Below are 17,874 nucleotides of genomic sequence, written 5' to 3'. Positions count from 1 at the left end.
AAATAGTCTTTATTGAATATTTTAAAAAATTATCATGGTTATAAATGAACAATATAAAATATTATCTACTTTTATTATCTACTTTTCATTTATTATATTAGGATCAAATATTCTAAAACATATTAATAAAAAAAAGTCTCAAATTTTACCGTCATTTTTAAAATAATGGTATAATCATTGCAACTTAAGGCATATTTTATTAAAATCATTTTGCAACCATTTCAAGATAATCTTTATTGATTATTTTAAAATATTATCAGGGTTATAAATTAGTATTATGAAATATTATATAATTTTTGTTGATTATATTAGGATCACAGAAAAAATTAATTGCAAACTTAGACATATTTTAGTAAAAACATTTTATAACTGTTTTAAAATTAATTGTCAGTTATTATTTAAAAACACTATCAAAATTATGAATATAACAATCTAAATTTATAAGACTATTGTAAAAAATAATTGTTATTTGATCGAGTTCAAATGTTCTAAAACATATACCTAGAAATCTAATCTTAGCAAAAACATTTGTACATTCATTTACAAATATCATTATCATTCATTATTGGAAAATATTATCAAAGTTATATGTATAAGAATATAATTTAATTAACCACTAGTTTTAGCATAATTTATTTATAAAAAAAAACAATCTTAGCATTCATTCCATGTCTTGAATACTTGCTGTTGTGATCTCATCCATTTCATTTTAAAAGAACATCTAAATTTCTCTTATTGTTATGAAAGATATGTAAATAAGACAATAAAATTGGCATAATAAATTATAATATAGTAATGTCCAATACAGATGTAAGCTAAAGTTGAATCATAATACAATAAGTTAAAAACAAAGGTTTGAATTGCAAACATAAATGAGTAATGAGCTTGAACAACATATAAAATTAATAACTATAATGGTATGTGCACATAGCAAAACACTAACAGATGAACCAATGCGTAAATATAGATTGGAAAATCGAATATTACGTAAATGCAAAGATGTGAGGTCGAGAGGGGCAGAGATGACGTAATGAATGGTCTCACGAACTGCAAGGAACATGAACAATATAATAAGTAGGTGAGTGGGGGCGCAAAAAAAATAGATAAAATGAGAGGAGAGTACCTTAGGAAGCTATGATCCATGTGAAATGCATGCTGCTAAATAAGAAAGGCTTGTATTAAGAAGGTAATAAGAACAAGAATAAGGGAAAAAATTAAAGTGAGAATAAATAGGTTAGGTCATGCAATAAAAATAAAATAGATAAAATAGAAGAAGCAAAATTTTGAAGTTTGGCCTCAAGATTCGTTGCTCATATATTTGAATAAAAACTAGTATGAGATCCAACATCAACTACTCACATAATGTAATATTGCAAATCAAAAAGATACATTACAGCTCATGGGAGATAAATTCATTTTACAAAGCATCACCAAGTAAGTGTTAAGGAAGGAAAAAAAAATTACAGTAACAATGAATAAGTTAGGTCATGTGTTAAAAAAAAACTATGTATAAGAAGGAGGAATTTTAAAGTTCGACCTCAGTTTCGAACCATTGCACATACACGGTGAATCAAACAAGAAGTATGAGATTCAACACAAAGAATGGAAAATTTGAAACACAAAATATACATAATACAACTTACCATAAACAAAGGCAGAATGGGTGGCAAATAGAAATTACAAAGAAAAGTCCGAGTGTTGGGGGTGAAAAGAGGTGAATTTATAGGGGATGTGGTTTGTCGCTACAGGTTTGCGACGTGGAGTGTCGACTTTCTTCCCGAGAGGAGAAAAAATGGAGTGGCCACCAGTCTTTATTTAGGGAGTGACTGGCCACCTGAAATGCATGGATAAGTTGATCTGCACAAAAAGATTTAGGTTCGGGTGTCTTTTGTGTATGGGGAAGGTATTAGCACCTCACAACACTCGTTCACTGAACGATAATTTATTTTTTTGTATTATTTTCAAGAAAAATGGCCCTTAATAAAAAAAATGTTTTATTTTATTTTTAAATGTCTCGTGCTTAATTGGTCCTTATTCTTAAGATAAATAAGGAACAAATAATTATGGATGGCTTAAAGCCATTAAGAAAATTTTAATCATTTGAATTTAATTTGGCCTTCCAAAATAAATTCATCACCTCAAGAATATTAGAGGATCAACCTTTCGAATTCCCCCAATTTCCGTCATAGGAATTTTTTTAGAAAAAAAAATTTAATGACGAGATTTAATTTGTTAACTCTTATAAATATCACGAAGGAAATACCTTTATGAGATGCTCATTTTTTAAATGCTTTTCTTTTCACAACAAAATTTTCCTTATAAGGAAAAAGTCTTACACGAGACAACGAAGACATGTTTTCTTTATTTTTTTTAAGAAAGATAAATTTATTTACTTCAAAATGATAAAAACAATGAGAACAATTTGCATTTTAGTGGATTATTTTATTCAAAAAAGACACATAGATAAAAATCAAATTTATTTAAAAAAAACGTCTCTCTAGGGAAAGATAATAAAAATCAAATCTCGGCCTCCCGAAATATTGACCTTTACCCTCAAGAATCCCAGAACGTCGGCCTCCCGAACATTTCAAGGTTCTCTCGTTGGGACTTTCCTTTACAAAGTAAATGTATTTGTTTTTTTAAGGAAAAAAAAAACTTAGCTTAAAGAACAAACGGAAGAGAAGAGATAAAAACATAAACATCATATAACTCCCCCGAGCTAGCATAAACTTTGATCCGAATATCGTTAACTAATACACATAAAATGGTCAATATATGTATATATGTCTATTCCAAAAAACCTAAACATCGTATGACTAACACGAGCTAGCATAAACTTTGATACAAATATCGTTAACTAATATGCATAAAATGGTCATTATATGCATATGTCTTTTCCATACCATAATAATAAATAATGATCTTAAAATGAATCACATGTTCACTAGTAATCTTCAACAAAGACTTTAATATGAATAAACGAAGAAACGCAAGCCGAATCTTTATTTCAATGCAAACATGGTTAAAACTATGAATATACAAAGAAGCACAAGCTAAGTTATTATTGTTTTAGGAAGAAAATATTGTTTTAACATAATGCAAGAAGATGATAAAACTAAACTACCCTTTAAAATAAACTAAAAAAAAACAGTTTTGAACTTTCTCAAGTAATCTTTTTCCTTATCTACGTATATAAAAAGAAATATACCTCAAAGTTAGTGGATGAAAATGTAATATCTACTTCGTGAGTGAGGAGCATGTCATTGGAGGCTATAGAGTTACGACGATCTCGATGATGTGGAGAAGTGAAAAAGAAAAAAAAAAGGTTGTTGGGATTTTGCACTGGTGAGGGAAGAAGAAAATGTAAAGCAGAATCAAAAAAATCCCAGCCCACCGAGAAAAAAGAAAACCCTCCCCTTACTTCAAAACATTTTCCCACTTCATAGGCATTGAAATCTAATTTTGTTAAGGGAAAAAAAATCAAATAATTAAATCTAATTAAAGAAAGATTTGTTTTATTTTTAAAATCCTCAAAATCTTAACAAAAAAAGAAAGAAATATAATTACTAAAAGCCTCATTATTTTTTTACCATTTTTGTTAAGTCAAATCAAAAAGGTTTTTCCTAAAAAAACTCATTTGCCTCCCAAATATCGACCAAAATGGGAAGATTATTTCCCTCTTTTTTTTTTTACTACTTTTGATCAATCAAGTAAAAGATTTTTCCAGAAAAAGAATTTTTATTTTATCTTCCTTAAAGATTTTATCCTTAGAAAATGAGTGAATCAAAATATTTTTATTTTCCCTTTTTTTATAAAACATCACAAAGAAAATATTTGTCATCAATTAAAATAAAAGTTCTAGAGGGAGAAATATTAAAGACTAAAAATAAAATATAAATAAAATACAAATATAAATACAAATAAAAAAGAAATAATGAAATGGAATGCCGAACAAATTTAGGGGTCTACATGGTTAGTTGAGGAGGTGAAGGTATTTATTATCCATCCATACAAGTTAATTAACATCTCAACCACCATGACGAATATAAAAGAGAAGTAAATTGAACTTCACAGAACATAGAAGTAATAAGTGAATTATATTTCAGATTTTCAAACAAATAAAAAAAATTAAAAATAAAATAGGAATTATTTTTATAAAAGTTATTAAATATCCCAACTACCATTTCATTTCATGGGGATGAAGAAGAATAAATTGAAACTATAGAAGTAAATGGATATGAGGACTATCTTTAATGCAATTGGTGGTAGGAATACGAATAAAAAATCAAATATTATTGAATAACAGAAACCTCATACATGGAACAACAAAGAACATAGCAGAACATGAAAACATGGAACAATAAATCACAGGCAACAAGAATATAACAATGCCCACAATATGAATCACAAACATCTAATCATATCTATGTACTCAGAAAATTAAAAATAATGGTAACAAAATAGAAACAGAGGACATCAATGGCAAACCTACTCCAAAATTAGTCTTGGAAGGAAGTTGAGAACCAAATGAAACTTCAAACTACATCAGAGAAACAGTTTAAAAGGAGATTAATAATTACATCAATCGGAAAAAAGGAAAAGGAAGCAAATATGGGAAGGAAGCATAAAAATTATAGATGATACAATAACATACAAAAATTTCAGAAAAGGTTCCTCATCATCAGCCGTAAAGGATAGAAAACAAACCTGTTTGAAGACCCTCCCCTGCCAAGCTCTAACAACCCCATCAATTATCCTACCAAGCCTTCATCTGAGAAGAATCATGTTCTGTTCTTGGGATAATTGGAGGCGGCAAGAGATGAAATGTTGGGGTAATTTGAGCGACAAGGGATCGGATTTGGGATTAGGGTTTCTACAGGGTGGCTATGAAATGATGGTAGCGCAAGAGAGGGAAATAGATGAAGAGATTGAGAACGTAACACAAAGGCAGTAGATCTGAAGAAAAACGAAACCAAAATCATAAATCTAAAGAAATGGAAAACTGAAATCATAGATCTGAATAAATACGACACCAAAATCGTAGTTATGGAGTTGGGGGAGAGGAGGAAGAAAATTGAAATCATGCGGCGTGAATGGTTAGAATGAAGAGGTGGTTGGAGATTTCGATGAGGGTTTTTGAACAATGATTTTGCATGAGGAAGAATGAGAGAAATTAGTAATAAAATTTAGAAGAAATTCATAATAGGAAGGTGAGAGATAGAAGAGAGAAGCTAGAACCCTAATCCGTATGAAGAAGGCAAGAAGACAGATGAAGAATGAAAGGAGAAGACGAGGAAAAGAGGAAGACCAAACCTGTGTTGCAAACCAAGGGATTACAGAGTATTCTACTCCAAGCTTCAAATTAATTCATGGACTTCTCTACCCATTGAGCCAAACGTGGGGTTAGCTCAAGATACCAAACCCAGCCCAAGCCAACCCCACGGGCCAAAACACCCCTAAGTACCTTTTTGCCATTCTTGGGGTTACCTTGTCTAGTTGCAGCCACTTCCTCTCACTCCTTGGGGTCCACTTGTCTCCATCCTAATTTTGTCCCAAATTTCATTCTTACACTTGGATCCAATCTTCTTGATTCATTCTTGGTCCAAGATTTAAACCATTTGTATTATAGAAGGCACAAATGATTTGATTTAAATTTGTTAAAATGTCTTCAATGGCAGTCATCCTTCTATCCAATCCTTCCAAGGAAGAATGTGTCGTTGGCCATCAAGAATGGAAGCCTGAAGCTCACAACCTGTCAAAGTGTCACTTACTTTTCTTGCAAAATATGGCTGGACACCATCCTATATTGGGTGAACACAGCTCTCATACCACTTTAATGTGAAAGTTCTTAAGAGAATATCATTGATGGTTGAATGAGTGGGCAAGCTTTTTTCATAACCATCAACCAGCGACCAATTGACCCAACTAAAGAAGTAAACAATAAGCATCTTGTTACCACTAAACACTGTCGTGGTAAAATACAAAGCTTAGACACTGAAAAAATACATAAAAAACGAACAAACAACCTACATTACATTTCCATTTTTTGCCAACTTTATCATAAGATGTCAGTTGCCAATGACAAGAGCCCATATTACGTATTTCTATCTGAAAACTGTATCTAAATAGAGAACACGAATTGTAGGAAAATAAGAAGTATGCCTTGATACTACTCAAGCCAGGAATTTTCAATACAAATTAAGGTCATTGCACTGATTAGCACTTGGATGATAAAATGTTATCGACAACACTCCACTTATATTGTACAGATACTGAAGTTGGAGTAAAGCTTCTGAATAAATACGGGCCAAATACCAATATAATCTAGAAAGAGAAACTCTAACTAGAAACCAAAACGTAAGAAAACCGAACAAATAAGGTAAGAAACGGGATGAGATATCATATAGAAGTGTTCAACTCTCAAGCACATGCATACTCATAGTTGATGAGAGTCTTACAGCTATAAAAACCTTTATGAGCAATTGTGAAAGGCATGGCTCGTCAATGTCTCGCACAATCAAACCTACTTTCTGCAAACTGACAGCGCCGACTTTTCCACAAGTCCATTGCTCGTCAGCTTCCCCACCACAAGACATCACAACCCAGAAAACCCATAATCCCCCTTCTTCCTCGCCTCAACCATTGCCAGGGAAAGGTCAAATGAATAAACATCAATACTACAGCAAGGAACATATAAATGATAACCCTGAATGCCCCAGAAGAAATAACCGACTTTCACAAACATATAATCACCACTAACAAAAAAAATGATAACCTGGGATGCAGTCTTGTCTTGAAAAACTCTCGAGCAAACAAAAAGAAGTAGGAGAAACACTTGTGAGTTCAATAAAAGATGAAGAAAACGAATGCGGCATGGCATGAAATAAGGGGAAGGAATAAGCAATCAGTGGTTGATTGAGATCATCGATGGAACTGCAAATTGCATAACGTGAACGGGCGAGCGAGGAATTTCTTCAAAAGCGATTGATTGAACAAGAAAAGAGCTGAAGAGATCTCTGAAATTCACAATTAGGTTTAAACTTGGGTTTGGACAGAGGTTAACGAAGAGAATCTCCCTCGCTATTTACGCAACAAACCGTTTCTTTCATCATTCTCTCTCTAGTCCTTCTCTTTTATCTCTCTTTTTTATTTTTCTTTCCTTATTTTCAAACAAAACTCAAGAAGCAAAGCAACAAATTTTGAGCACTGTTTTATGGCTAATGCTAATACTAATTTAGTAGAAATCGTTTTCTCTCTCGTGGTGAGGTTTTTTTTAATATAACATATGGGATAGGTGATCGAACTCAAAATCTTTTATTATGGAAAGGCTTTTACTTCTGACTGAGGTGTCCACTAGCCTGCTCTATATAACTCGGCTCGTCCACTAGCTATGCAAGAAAATATGCACACAACGAATAATGGTTGAGAACGACAAAGGAAAAATGTGTACTTACAAAGAAAAATAAACAATATTTTATTATTGCTTATTTTTACCAGTTTTAATGAAAAACATTTTATTTTGTTTTAATTGATTATTTGAACCTTACTGAATTAATTATTTCACGTTTTAATTAATTCATTCATTTTGTTTTCTAATCTTTTAATTAATTAAGTTAAAACATTTATATTTTTTCCAACTAAATCAAGTTTTATTTATGTGATGATGAGATCCAAAAAATTTTGACAAAATTTATAAGCATGTTTTTCAATTTTATTCGACTCAGACGAGTGCACGTCTGAGTTCGAAGTTGTGCTAACCTTGGGAGTAACTGACGTACATACGATTTAGTACCGTGATCGTGCCGAAATTACTTTCAAGACAATAGTTCATCTACGGCACAACAAGTGTTTTCATCTAAATCCTCTTTCAATTTTGAACCATACAAACTCTGACACTCAAGTCAGTCCAAAGTTCAAGCAATGTAAGTCGAATCCAGACATAAACACATACACTACGAGAGTGAGTGCGCATTTATAGAAATCACAGTCGTTACAGAGGTTGTTACATGGTTGTAACTGGTTTCATCTTGTAGCTCGGTCTTTTTACTTGGATAAGCTTTTCGAAGAGGTACGAGCTATATGAGATCAGTATATTTCATAAAGTAGACAATTCGTCAAGTGTTGAGCTATTGAGCTCGTTACTAGTAGGTAAGATGTTGACCTGAGGAAACGAATGAGGCATAATCATCCAATTTTATTGGTCCATGTGACATGCTATAATTTATCATCCAACAATATATTTGGTAGTAGATTTAGAAATTGAATCATAATTAAAAATATGTTGAAAGTGTGCTTAGTAATATATTTTAAACTAGTGCAGTTACCAACTAAATATTTAGTATAATTGATAATCCTTGATTTCAATGGCAAAAATGGTATAATTCATGTTAATTTAAGTTTGGTTGAGTAAGAAACCACCTTTAAAAGAGCTTGTCTTGAGTCCAAATAGTGCATATTCATGATCTTAGTATTTAAAATTAGATATGAGTAAGGCTTATAATATAGTGGAGTGGAGTTTCCTTGAGAAGATGATGTTGCATTGGGTTTTGTAGAAGAATGGGTGAAGTTGATTCTTCAATGCATCTCCTCAGTCTTGTGTTCTTTCATCCGGAATGGAAAGCGGCAATCAGATTCAACTACCAAACGAAGCCAATTCCTCGAGCGAGCAAGCTTCAAAGCTTCCAAGATTCCTCTGATTTCAGCCCAAGGAGGAGTAAGGGGATGCAGAATGTATTGTCTCTGATCATCAGACCAAGTCTCGTTGATGTAGATAGACAAGCTGAGAGTTAACCTTCATAATAGAACTAGATGGAGGAAGCCACCGATGAGGGCTTCGGGACGAAGAAGATTCTAAGCTTTGCTGAAGCAATTCTCCTCTATTTGCCTGTGCATGCAAGTAGCTTTGGAAGTAAGAACTTATCCAAGCACACTTTAAATCAGTGGAAGACCGTTGTTCCATGGACCGTGACATTCTGATCACCCCAAATCGCCCAGTAGGTAATAGTAGCAAGATCTCTTTCTTCTGAGTTTAAACTATCATTCACATAAACATAAGTCTTAATTACGAAAGAAGACATAGCCCTATTACTAGAATTCAAAGACGTTTTGTTGCTAGGTGAAGCCTTGCGGGAAGAAGACACTTCATAGGTTAGTCTGCTATTGGGAGATGACAAATCCTATTTGATACATCTCATCTCTAAGAATTCCTTGCATCACCACCTTTAAACGGATTGTTTCCAAACTATTTATTTCCACCAGTAGTTTGGAAGAAACATAGTTAACACTTCCTTCAATATGTTCACTGTGTTAGATATCCAATATATGAATTAAATTTACCCAATCCATCAGCTTAAGCTTTTGGGTTGAGTGGTGGTTTATTCACTCTTTAGATGGTATCAGAACATGATCATGTGTCTGATCCCCTGCATTGTTGTTTCCTCCCCATTTATTATGTACACCAGCAAATCCCAGCATACCCCTGGTTGGGATGGGTGGCTCTTCTAGGCGGGCTACAGAGAAAGCGGCACTTTCGTGTAACATGCTATGGTCTCAATGCAGAAAAGGCTGCTGAACAGAGTGTCAAAGGAACACAGCCTACCGAATGTGTTCCGGAACTTCGTCCGCGTTGTCGGGCTACCAATGGATGATTTGATCTGAAAGCTGGAATAACTCAGAAAGAGAGTGGCGCCTACGTTGGTACTCCGCATCTTCACGGAGAATTCAATTTCACCGGGTCACGAGGTTGAAGCAAAGCCAAAATCTGTCCCACTAACCTGGCCAATCTCTCGGGTGAAATGTCTGGGGTGACATGTGCATTCCGAAATATTTCCCATCCACATAGAAAGCTTACCCTCTTCCACACATTACCGGTGGATGCTACAGCCGCTATCACTTTGGCTGCAAGAGGGGAATGAAGGTCGAGGGGAGGTAACCCTATACAAACAAAGGCATCAGGAACGAACGGGTACATACCCACTAGCCTCAAACCAGAAAATACGGACAACTAACTCTTCTAACACATTTGATACAAACTATCACAGTTAAATAATAAATCCACCACATCGTTGATGGGGACTGAAGTGTTGCCATACGATCATACACGAAGTCCGTGGAGAAGAATGTCTAGAGTCGTGCACTGTCGGGCAATCAAAAATCTACTGCGACAACGTGTAAAATCTGCTAACGCTAGTGTTCGTGGCCGCCGCTAAATTTCATGGACGTCAGAGTTCGTGAGAGACCAATCACCGGAGTGGATGTCATGTTGCTACCGTTCACTATCCTTGAGTCACCAATCTAAGTCTCATGGGTGAGTTTGAGAAAGCGAGAGATTTAGAGTGTGAAAAGAAGGAAGTGAAAATATTGATGGTGGTGGGTACGGAGGAGAGAAAGTGATCAAAAGAGAGAATGTGGCTCCTATCCTTTCCAAAAGAGATAATTGAGGAGAAGATATGCTTTGCTACAATGAGGGAGGATATTTGCATCTCCCAAGATATCTATTTTGCAAATTTGATTTTAGATTTTTTGAGTTTATTAAATATATATAGTTAAAAAACACATTTGGTCCATCAATTTTCATTAAAGCAACGATTTAGTTCTTTAACAATTTAGTCCTTCAACTTTTAAATTGGTAATGATTTAGTCCCTACCGTTAAAAATTAAGTTAACAGTTAACGAAAGTGTGATGTGGCTGCCAACTTGGATCCATGTGTACCAATTAAATGACCAGCTATATGGGTCGGTTTAACTTTGGTTCAATTCAAATCGATTTACGGTTTATTTTTTTACGAGAGAAAGAATGAAAATCCAGATTCCAAAATTCTCTTCGTCTTCCTTTCTTGCGTGAAACATCTCACCCTTCGACCACTTGTCCGTCTCTGAGTCATCTCTCCTTCATGACTCTCTCACCCTTCAACGCAAGATTTTCAGGCTCAATCTCAATCTCCTTTTCTAAGTGATGCGGCTTGGATTACTCTTTACCTCCATTTATATATTGTTTTTCTTAAAAAAAAAAAAAAAAAAAAAAACAGTTTTAGGACTAATATGGATTTTAAGTCATATCAACCTATTTTTCTTCTCATGTTCAATAACATTTTAGTTCCCATATTCTAACTTTTCATTGTAAAAATCTTAGTTTTTAGCTCAACATGGACAGAAATGAACATCACCAATGGTAGATGCCACTGTAATTCAATAAGAATATTAAAAATCAAATTTTTTTTGTAGTGCTCAGATCAATAATTCAACAAGAATGCAAAACAGAGTCCTCATTCCCAACTATTCTCCATCACATCCAAACCCCAATAGAAATTATCGAAGTATCTAACAGAATTCCATTATTCTCTGTCAATCTAATTTATATTTAATGAGAAATTTCTACAATTCGTAATACTAAGTTGAAGAAGAGACAAAAATCGAGAAAATCGTGAAATGTTTTCTCCTTTCTTTTCAAAAATAAATCTTGAACCAATTTGAATTGGACCAAAATTAAACCGACTTGTATGGTTGGCAATTTAATCGGTACACGTGGATTCAAGTTGACAGCCACATCACACTTCTGTTAACTATTAACCTAGAGACTAAATCGTTACCAATTTAAAAGTTTAAGGACTAAATCGTTAATTTTAAAAGTTCAGGGACTAAATCTTTACTTTAATGAAAGTTGCGGGACCAAATATGTTTTTTAACCGATATATATTTAAGATGACAAATTTGTAAAGTTCTAAACGGGTTTCCTCCTGTACTGGCCATTTTAAGACAAAAATGTAAAATCTTAAACATGAATCCATTTATGAATTTGAATCTTCATATAGTCTACTAGTGTACTTATTCCTATAAAATATACTTAAAAAATCATATTTATACTATACTTAAAAAAATATGAAAAATACATAGTAAATTTACCTCATATGTTGTACTAAAAATATTAGGGAAATTGCATTGGGTAGCAAAATTTTTATACATATTTACAAAAATGTCAACTTCTTTTTGTATTTTATAAATATGGCAAAATATTTGAATTTTTATTTTCAGAATTTTTATTATTCCAACTTTACCCTTATGTCATATGATGTATTTATATCTGATATACCCCTGATATACATCTGATGTATATCTGATATACATTCGATGTACCACTTATATACATCAGATATATAGACTATACATCTAATATACATATAGTGTAATTCTAATTTATGATATACTAAATATATTTGTAACTGATATACTAAATATAAGGTATATCAAATGTTTAATTTTCAGTGGTATATATGTTGTTTAAATTGTAGTTTATCACTATCAATAATTTTGATTGTTATATCACTACTATCTAATTTATATTAATATTAAATATATACTAAATATAATAGATATCAGCTATTTATTAAAGTACATCAGACTTTTAATTTTTAATTTTTTTTGGCATCTATGATCAACATCAATCTTTTATGCATTAACTTTAGATTTCATTTTCTTTTTTTTTTCACCACTATTTTCATTTAAAAAAATAGTGGATATATTAGTAATATATCAACACACATATGGAATAGTTACGTCAGTAGATATTATAGTTATATAAGGGGTGTATTAGTGGTAAATTGGAGGCATATATTAAGTATATATAAGAGATATATCAATGTTATATTAGTGGTAAATCATATAATCATGTAAGAAGTTACATTAGTAGATATCATAGTTATATTAGTGGTATATCATTTGTATATCAGTTGTAAATTAGAAGCATAACAAGTATATATCACAGATACATAAGTGTTATATTAGCGTGGTAAATCAACGGTAAATCACATAATCTTATCAAAACTTATATCAATAGAAATCATAATTATAGTATACGTATATGTAAACCATATTAGAAGTTGTATTAGTAGATATCATATTTATATCAGAAGTAAATCAATTATATATTAGTAAATATATAACGTGGTCTCATTGATATAATCATATAATAAGTTATATTACTGGATATCATACTTATAACAGTCGTATATTAGTAGTAAATCAGAGGTATATCAAGTATATATCAGATATATATCTATTGGTGCTATACAATATTATTCACCACTACCAGGGTAAATTTTACCTTTTATTATTTGGACCTCCATTTTTTCCAAAAAATTTGCTATATTTGCAAAACTAACATGTATGTGCTAAACTTTTTGTTTCCTTAAATTTTTTTGTCATATTTGCAATTGCTCTAAACAAAATTATCATTTTTCTTTTGAGAATTTACAGTGGGTGTCTCTATTTATCACTTGGTTTTGAAAAATGGTCATATAGTTTTTGTTGATAAAAAATGTTCATTCCGATTTTTCCAACTGTTTTATAGATTTGATTTTGAACATCCTACCATTTCTATTTAGTTATTATTTTCAAAATCAAAATAATACTTTTTCTCATATTCTCAAATACATGTTTCTTGTTATATTATCTTTCTTTCCTCCTTTTAAATATATATTTGAATATAACATACCATAACTCAAGGAGGACAGCACACAAAGTGAGATACGGTCAAGGGGTATCGCGGGAGACAATGGGTATGGACGGGAATTGAGCGGGAATGGAAGAAATTAAGCAAGGGAGATAACTGTGGAGCAACAAGACGGGTGACATAACTGTAAGTGAGGTGGGGAGTGGCGAAGGGTAAATAATAAAGATGTCAAACAGTATCATTTTCTATTGAGGTAAAAATTTTATTTATTTATTTATATTTTTGTATTAATTGTGTCACAACAATAAACATTATGTGTTCATCTTATTTTGCACAGTAATGTTCATATATTTGTTCACCTATTTATCGTATTTGTTCAATTGTTCACCGTATTTGTTCAATTGTTCACCGTATTTGTTCAATTGCTTACCATATTTGCTCATTTGTTCATCGTATTTGTTCATTTGTTCACTGTATTGTTCACTGTATTGTTCACCATGCTTGTTACTGTATTTGTTCATCATGTTTGTTACTGTATTTGTTTCCATCTTCGGTTTTGGTATTTCCAGTTCTAAAATGATTTTCTTGTTTAAATTTTGGAATTTCCATTTCTAAAATGATTTTCTTGTTTAAATTTTGGTATTTCTATTCCTAAAATGATTTTTTTGTTTAAATTTTGTTTTAGATTTTAATTTAAATAATATTTTTTCTTTTTAGGTTTGTTAGTAAAATTCTCTTTGAAAAATATTTGAATGAAAAATATCGGTAGGATTCTCAAAATATTTGAATGATTCATTAGAAAAAAAAAATATAGATATGATTCTCCTATATAAAATGATAAATAATATATTCATTTAAAAATCATGGAAGGGTAATTTCGTATCTACAGAGATTTTGACATTTTTCAAAACTAAAAATTATTTGGCCATTTTTTGAAATAACTTATTTTAAATAGCTATATATGTTATTATCCCTTTTCTTTTTCTTTTTTTGTTAATAAATGAAAAACAAGATGTTGGGCCGGTGGCATTTAGATGGGCTCAACCCAATCTTCAAAAGCTAAGTCCAAGACCTATCTCATGGGCTGAGGTTGGATTGGGTTTAAATTACTTTAAATTAGACTTGGATAATATTTTTAATTAATTCGAAACAGATAAAAAGGAAGGAATTTATCTTTAATTATTTCTTTAAAACATTTTCAATTAATTTATTGAATTAATTAAAAAATATATTTTTCCATTTTTTCTTTTGGTCCTCTCTTTCGTAGGATTCATCTTCTTCAAAAACGAGATCTGAACAAAAGTTTTGAGACCACATAATACACTAATCGATTCCAATTCTTCACTAACGAGTACATTGTTGTGTTAATTTTGGAAAACAATTAATGTATAGACGATTTAGTATCAATGTCGCAATACTTTTTTATCCTTGAAATATACCACTCATCATATTTTACTTGTTTAGATAGACCTAAATTAGACTCCACGCTCAAATACAATTCTAAATATTTATTTAAAAAATATACTATTGTAAACAATTTCTCTGACAAACCTCAAATTATTTGCAGTCCAGTCCCCACAAATTAAACATTATAATTACAAGAATATTTTTCATCCAAACCAAAGAATCTTGGTGGGGAATCAAAATCTGATATAGGAATCAAGATGGACGGCTGTGATCGTCCCAGATCCAATGCCATTGGTAATGAAGCCCATGTTCAAAAGTAAAACATATATATATATACACACACACACACAGCTTGAGATTGGTATCTTAATTTCTTATTATATAATTTGATTCCACACGGTTTGCTAGCTTTCCCACTCCTACTCTTTTGACTATTTTTTAATTTTAAATTATACCCTAAGATCATTTTCATAGCCAAAATATCTTGTATTTAATTTGTCTTTAAATCTCGAGCTAGGTTGGAATGATATAATTAATCAATATTGAGTCATTTGAGTAACAAAATTGTATTTGACCCATACAAAAATATCTTTCGTTATAATAAATTATTTGTATTTAATGGTATTAAAAAAATCAAAAATTAGATCACTTGAACATAGCTCAACTGATTAAGACACTTATCTTCAACTAGAAAGTCGTGAATTCGAATCTCCACCCTACTGAAAAAAATTAAAATTAGACAATTTTTTTTATTATTATATATCATGCATGATTTGGTTAAAAATTTGATAGATGTTTATTCTATAGAAATACTATTTGTGGTGTCAACTTCTAAAACCACTTTTAAGAAGGTGAGATTTTTACCACATTTCACCTTTATATAACTATACAATCCAAAATTTTACGATTTTTCTTCAAGTATTAAGAGTTAGTATTCGGTCAAATTATAAATTTACTTTTGATTATGACAGAGGATTGAAAGATTCGAACGACGTCTAATTTTTAGGATAGTAAATAATGTTTTGTCTAGTTGAACTATTTTCACAATAAAAAACCTATAGTCCCTCAAGTTTAAGAAAAAACAACTCCAAAAATATTCCTAAACTTTTAACTATGTTTCTATATTTACGACAAATGATATTAAGAAAATATATAACTATACAAAATAGAGTGACACATGCAACGCACCGTACCGTGTTTTTAAAAGCAATATTAACTAATAACTTGACATGATTTTATGTTAAAAGAGTTGTTTACAAACTATTTTCCCCCAAATGGACCATATTTTTCTTCCCTTGAGTTGGATTCAATTTGTCCTCATCCAATTGAAGAAGGAAAAACAAAAACCCAACCCCAAACCAACATGTGGTTGTATATATTTGTTTTAGAGATTAAAAAAAAAGGTTGGCTGTTTAGGAAAGCAACTTGTACTTGGTTCAACTTAATTGATTGCGGGACAAGAAGGAAAGAATAAGTAGGTAGGTTTCTATTTGGTTTCTGAATGCTTTTAAAAAATGTGATTAAGTTTCTTAACGTATAAATCTTATTTACTTTTAATGAGAATTTTTATATTGATTAATGAAATATGAAGGCGTGATATTTCATTTCTTGAAATTTGGATGATGTGACATGCTAATATAAAAATGAATGGACAGAAAAGTGGATAGATAGATGCAGGTGAAATTAGATTTAGGATATGGATTCAACAAGCAACGGGTGAAGGATTGATACCACATTTCAGGAGACTTGAGCATATAGCTTAGTTGGTTAAAGTACGAGAAACCTTCAAATACTATTTGTTTGAAAAACGTTCAGATTTAATTTTTTTTATATGGATTAAATTTTAACCATAATTTTAATATGTTTGTTGGACTTGTGATTTATTGGCCCAATTTTATATATAAAAAAAGAGTAAATAAGCATAATTTTTAAAATTGCAAAATAAATAAATAAACGTGTTAGAGTAGAATTTTATCACTATTTATATTCAGGATCTTTCGTTCCTTTTTTTTTTTAATAAAACATATCGGGATAGAAGATCGAACTCACAATCTCTTGGTTGAAGATATATGTCAATTATCGTTGAGCTATGCCACTTTAGCATACAAATATATCGTTCTATTTTATTATTATTTATTTTTTTTAAAGACCAAATTTTAATGTAGTTTTCAATGACTTTTCATTCCACAGGAAAGTGTCTCCTTTTTGCGTTCTCAATTTTTGGGGAGGAATCTTTGAAATAAGAGATTCCTACTGTTGGGTAACTGTTTATTTGAAGAATTATATCTAAACTTTCTCAATCATTGGTTTGATAGATTGACTTTCTTTTTCTTTTTCTTCTTTTCTTTTAAATAAGTTATATTAAGAGTTATTTTGTTCTAAATAGGCTTACAAATTTATCTAATACAAAGGATTTTAAATTATATGTTAAATTGAAATCTGTTTAATTATATTTGACATTTGAGCTGTTCACTTTAAAACTGTATTAAAAAATATATAATAATTGTATTCTTATAGTTTTTATTTACTTTCTATACTCAATTTAAAGTAGTAGTACTTTGATTACATTTTTAGTATAATTATTTATTATTGTAAGAGTTTTAATTTTAATGAGAAAGTAAACTGTTTTTTTCTTTTTAATCCAAAGAAGAAAACCATATTTGAAAGAGAGTTATTTTATAATTACTTATTTTAATATTAAATTTTAGATCTAAAATTTCTTAGAAGTGTTTCTCTTACCACAGCCTATACAAGAAATACAACATATTTTCTGCCTACTTTAAATTCTCTATTTCCTCTATTTTGCTATTTTAAGAGCAATTGACTATAAAGACCAAGGGTCTTCTTATTATGGAACTTTGAGGTCAGTCTTTAGTGACATAGTAGTTTGAGCTACACAACGTTTAAGTGGGTTGTTGTATTCGGGAGGGGACAGAAAATATATGTTGCATTGTTGATGATAAATAAATACACACCGTAAATGGTTTAAATTATTTTTTGTACGGTCTCAAACTTTCAAA

The 17,874-nt window shown here is 31.0% G+C and overlaps 1 long non-coding RNA gene across 2 annotated transcripts; it reads right to left on the bottom strand.

The window, feature by feature from the left end:
- Nucleotides 1-756: 756 nt before the first annotated feature.
- Nucleotides 757-5,469, bottom strand: LOC111015227 (uncharacterized). Of its 2 annotated transcripts, none has more exons than XR_002602000.2 (4): nt 4,708-5,469; nt 4,493-4,540; nt 1,124-1,834; nt 757-1,047 (listed from the first exon to the last, which is right to left on the bottom strand). It is a non-coding gene; the product is annotated as an uncharacterized LOC111015227 (long non-coding RNA). The 2 variants fall into 2 exon arrangements; XR_002602002.2 differs by having other exon boundaries at nt 1,124-1,158; nt 4,708-5,461.
- Between the last annotated feature and the right edge of the window lie 12,405 nt (nt 5,470-17,874).

The sequence above is a fragment of the Momordica charantia genome (genome assembly GCF_013281855.1).
Source record: "Momordica charantia cultivar OHB3-1 chromosome 5 unlocalized genomic scaffold, Mcharantia_2.0 BLBB01000005.1, whole genome shotgun sequence".
Taxonomy (NCBI): domain Eukaryota; kingdom Viridiplantae; phylum Streptophyta; class Magnoliopsida; order Cucurbitales; family Cucurbitaceae; genus Momordica; species Momordica charantia.
The sequence above is the reverse complement of the archived record's forward strand: the minus strand, read 5'-3'. Positions and strand labels throughout refer to the sequence as shown.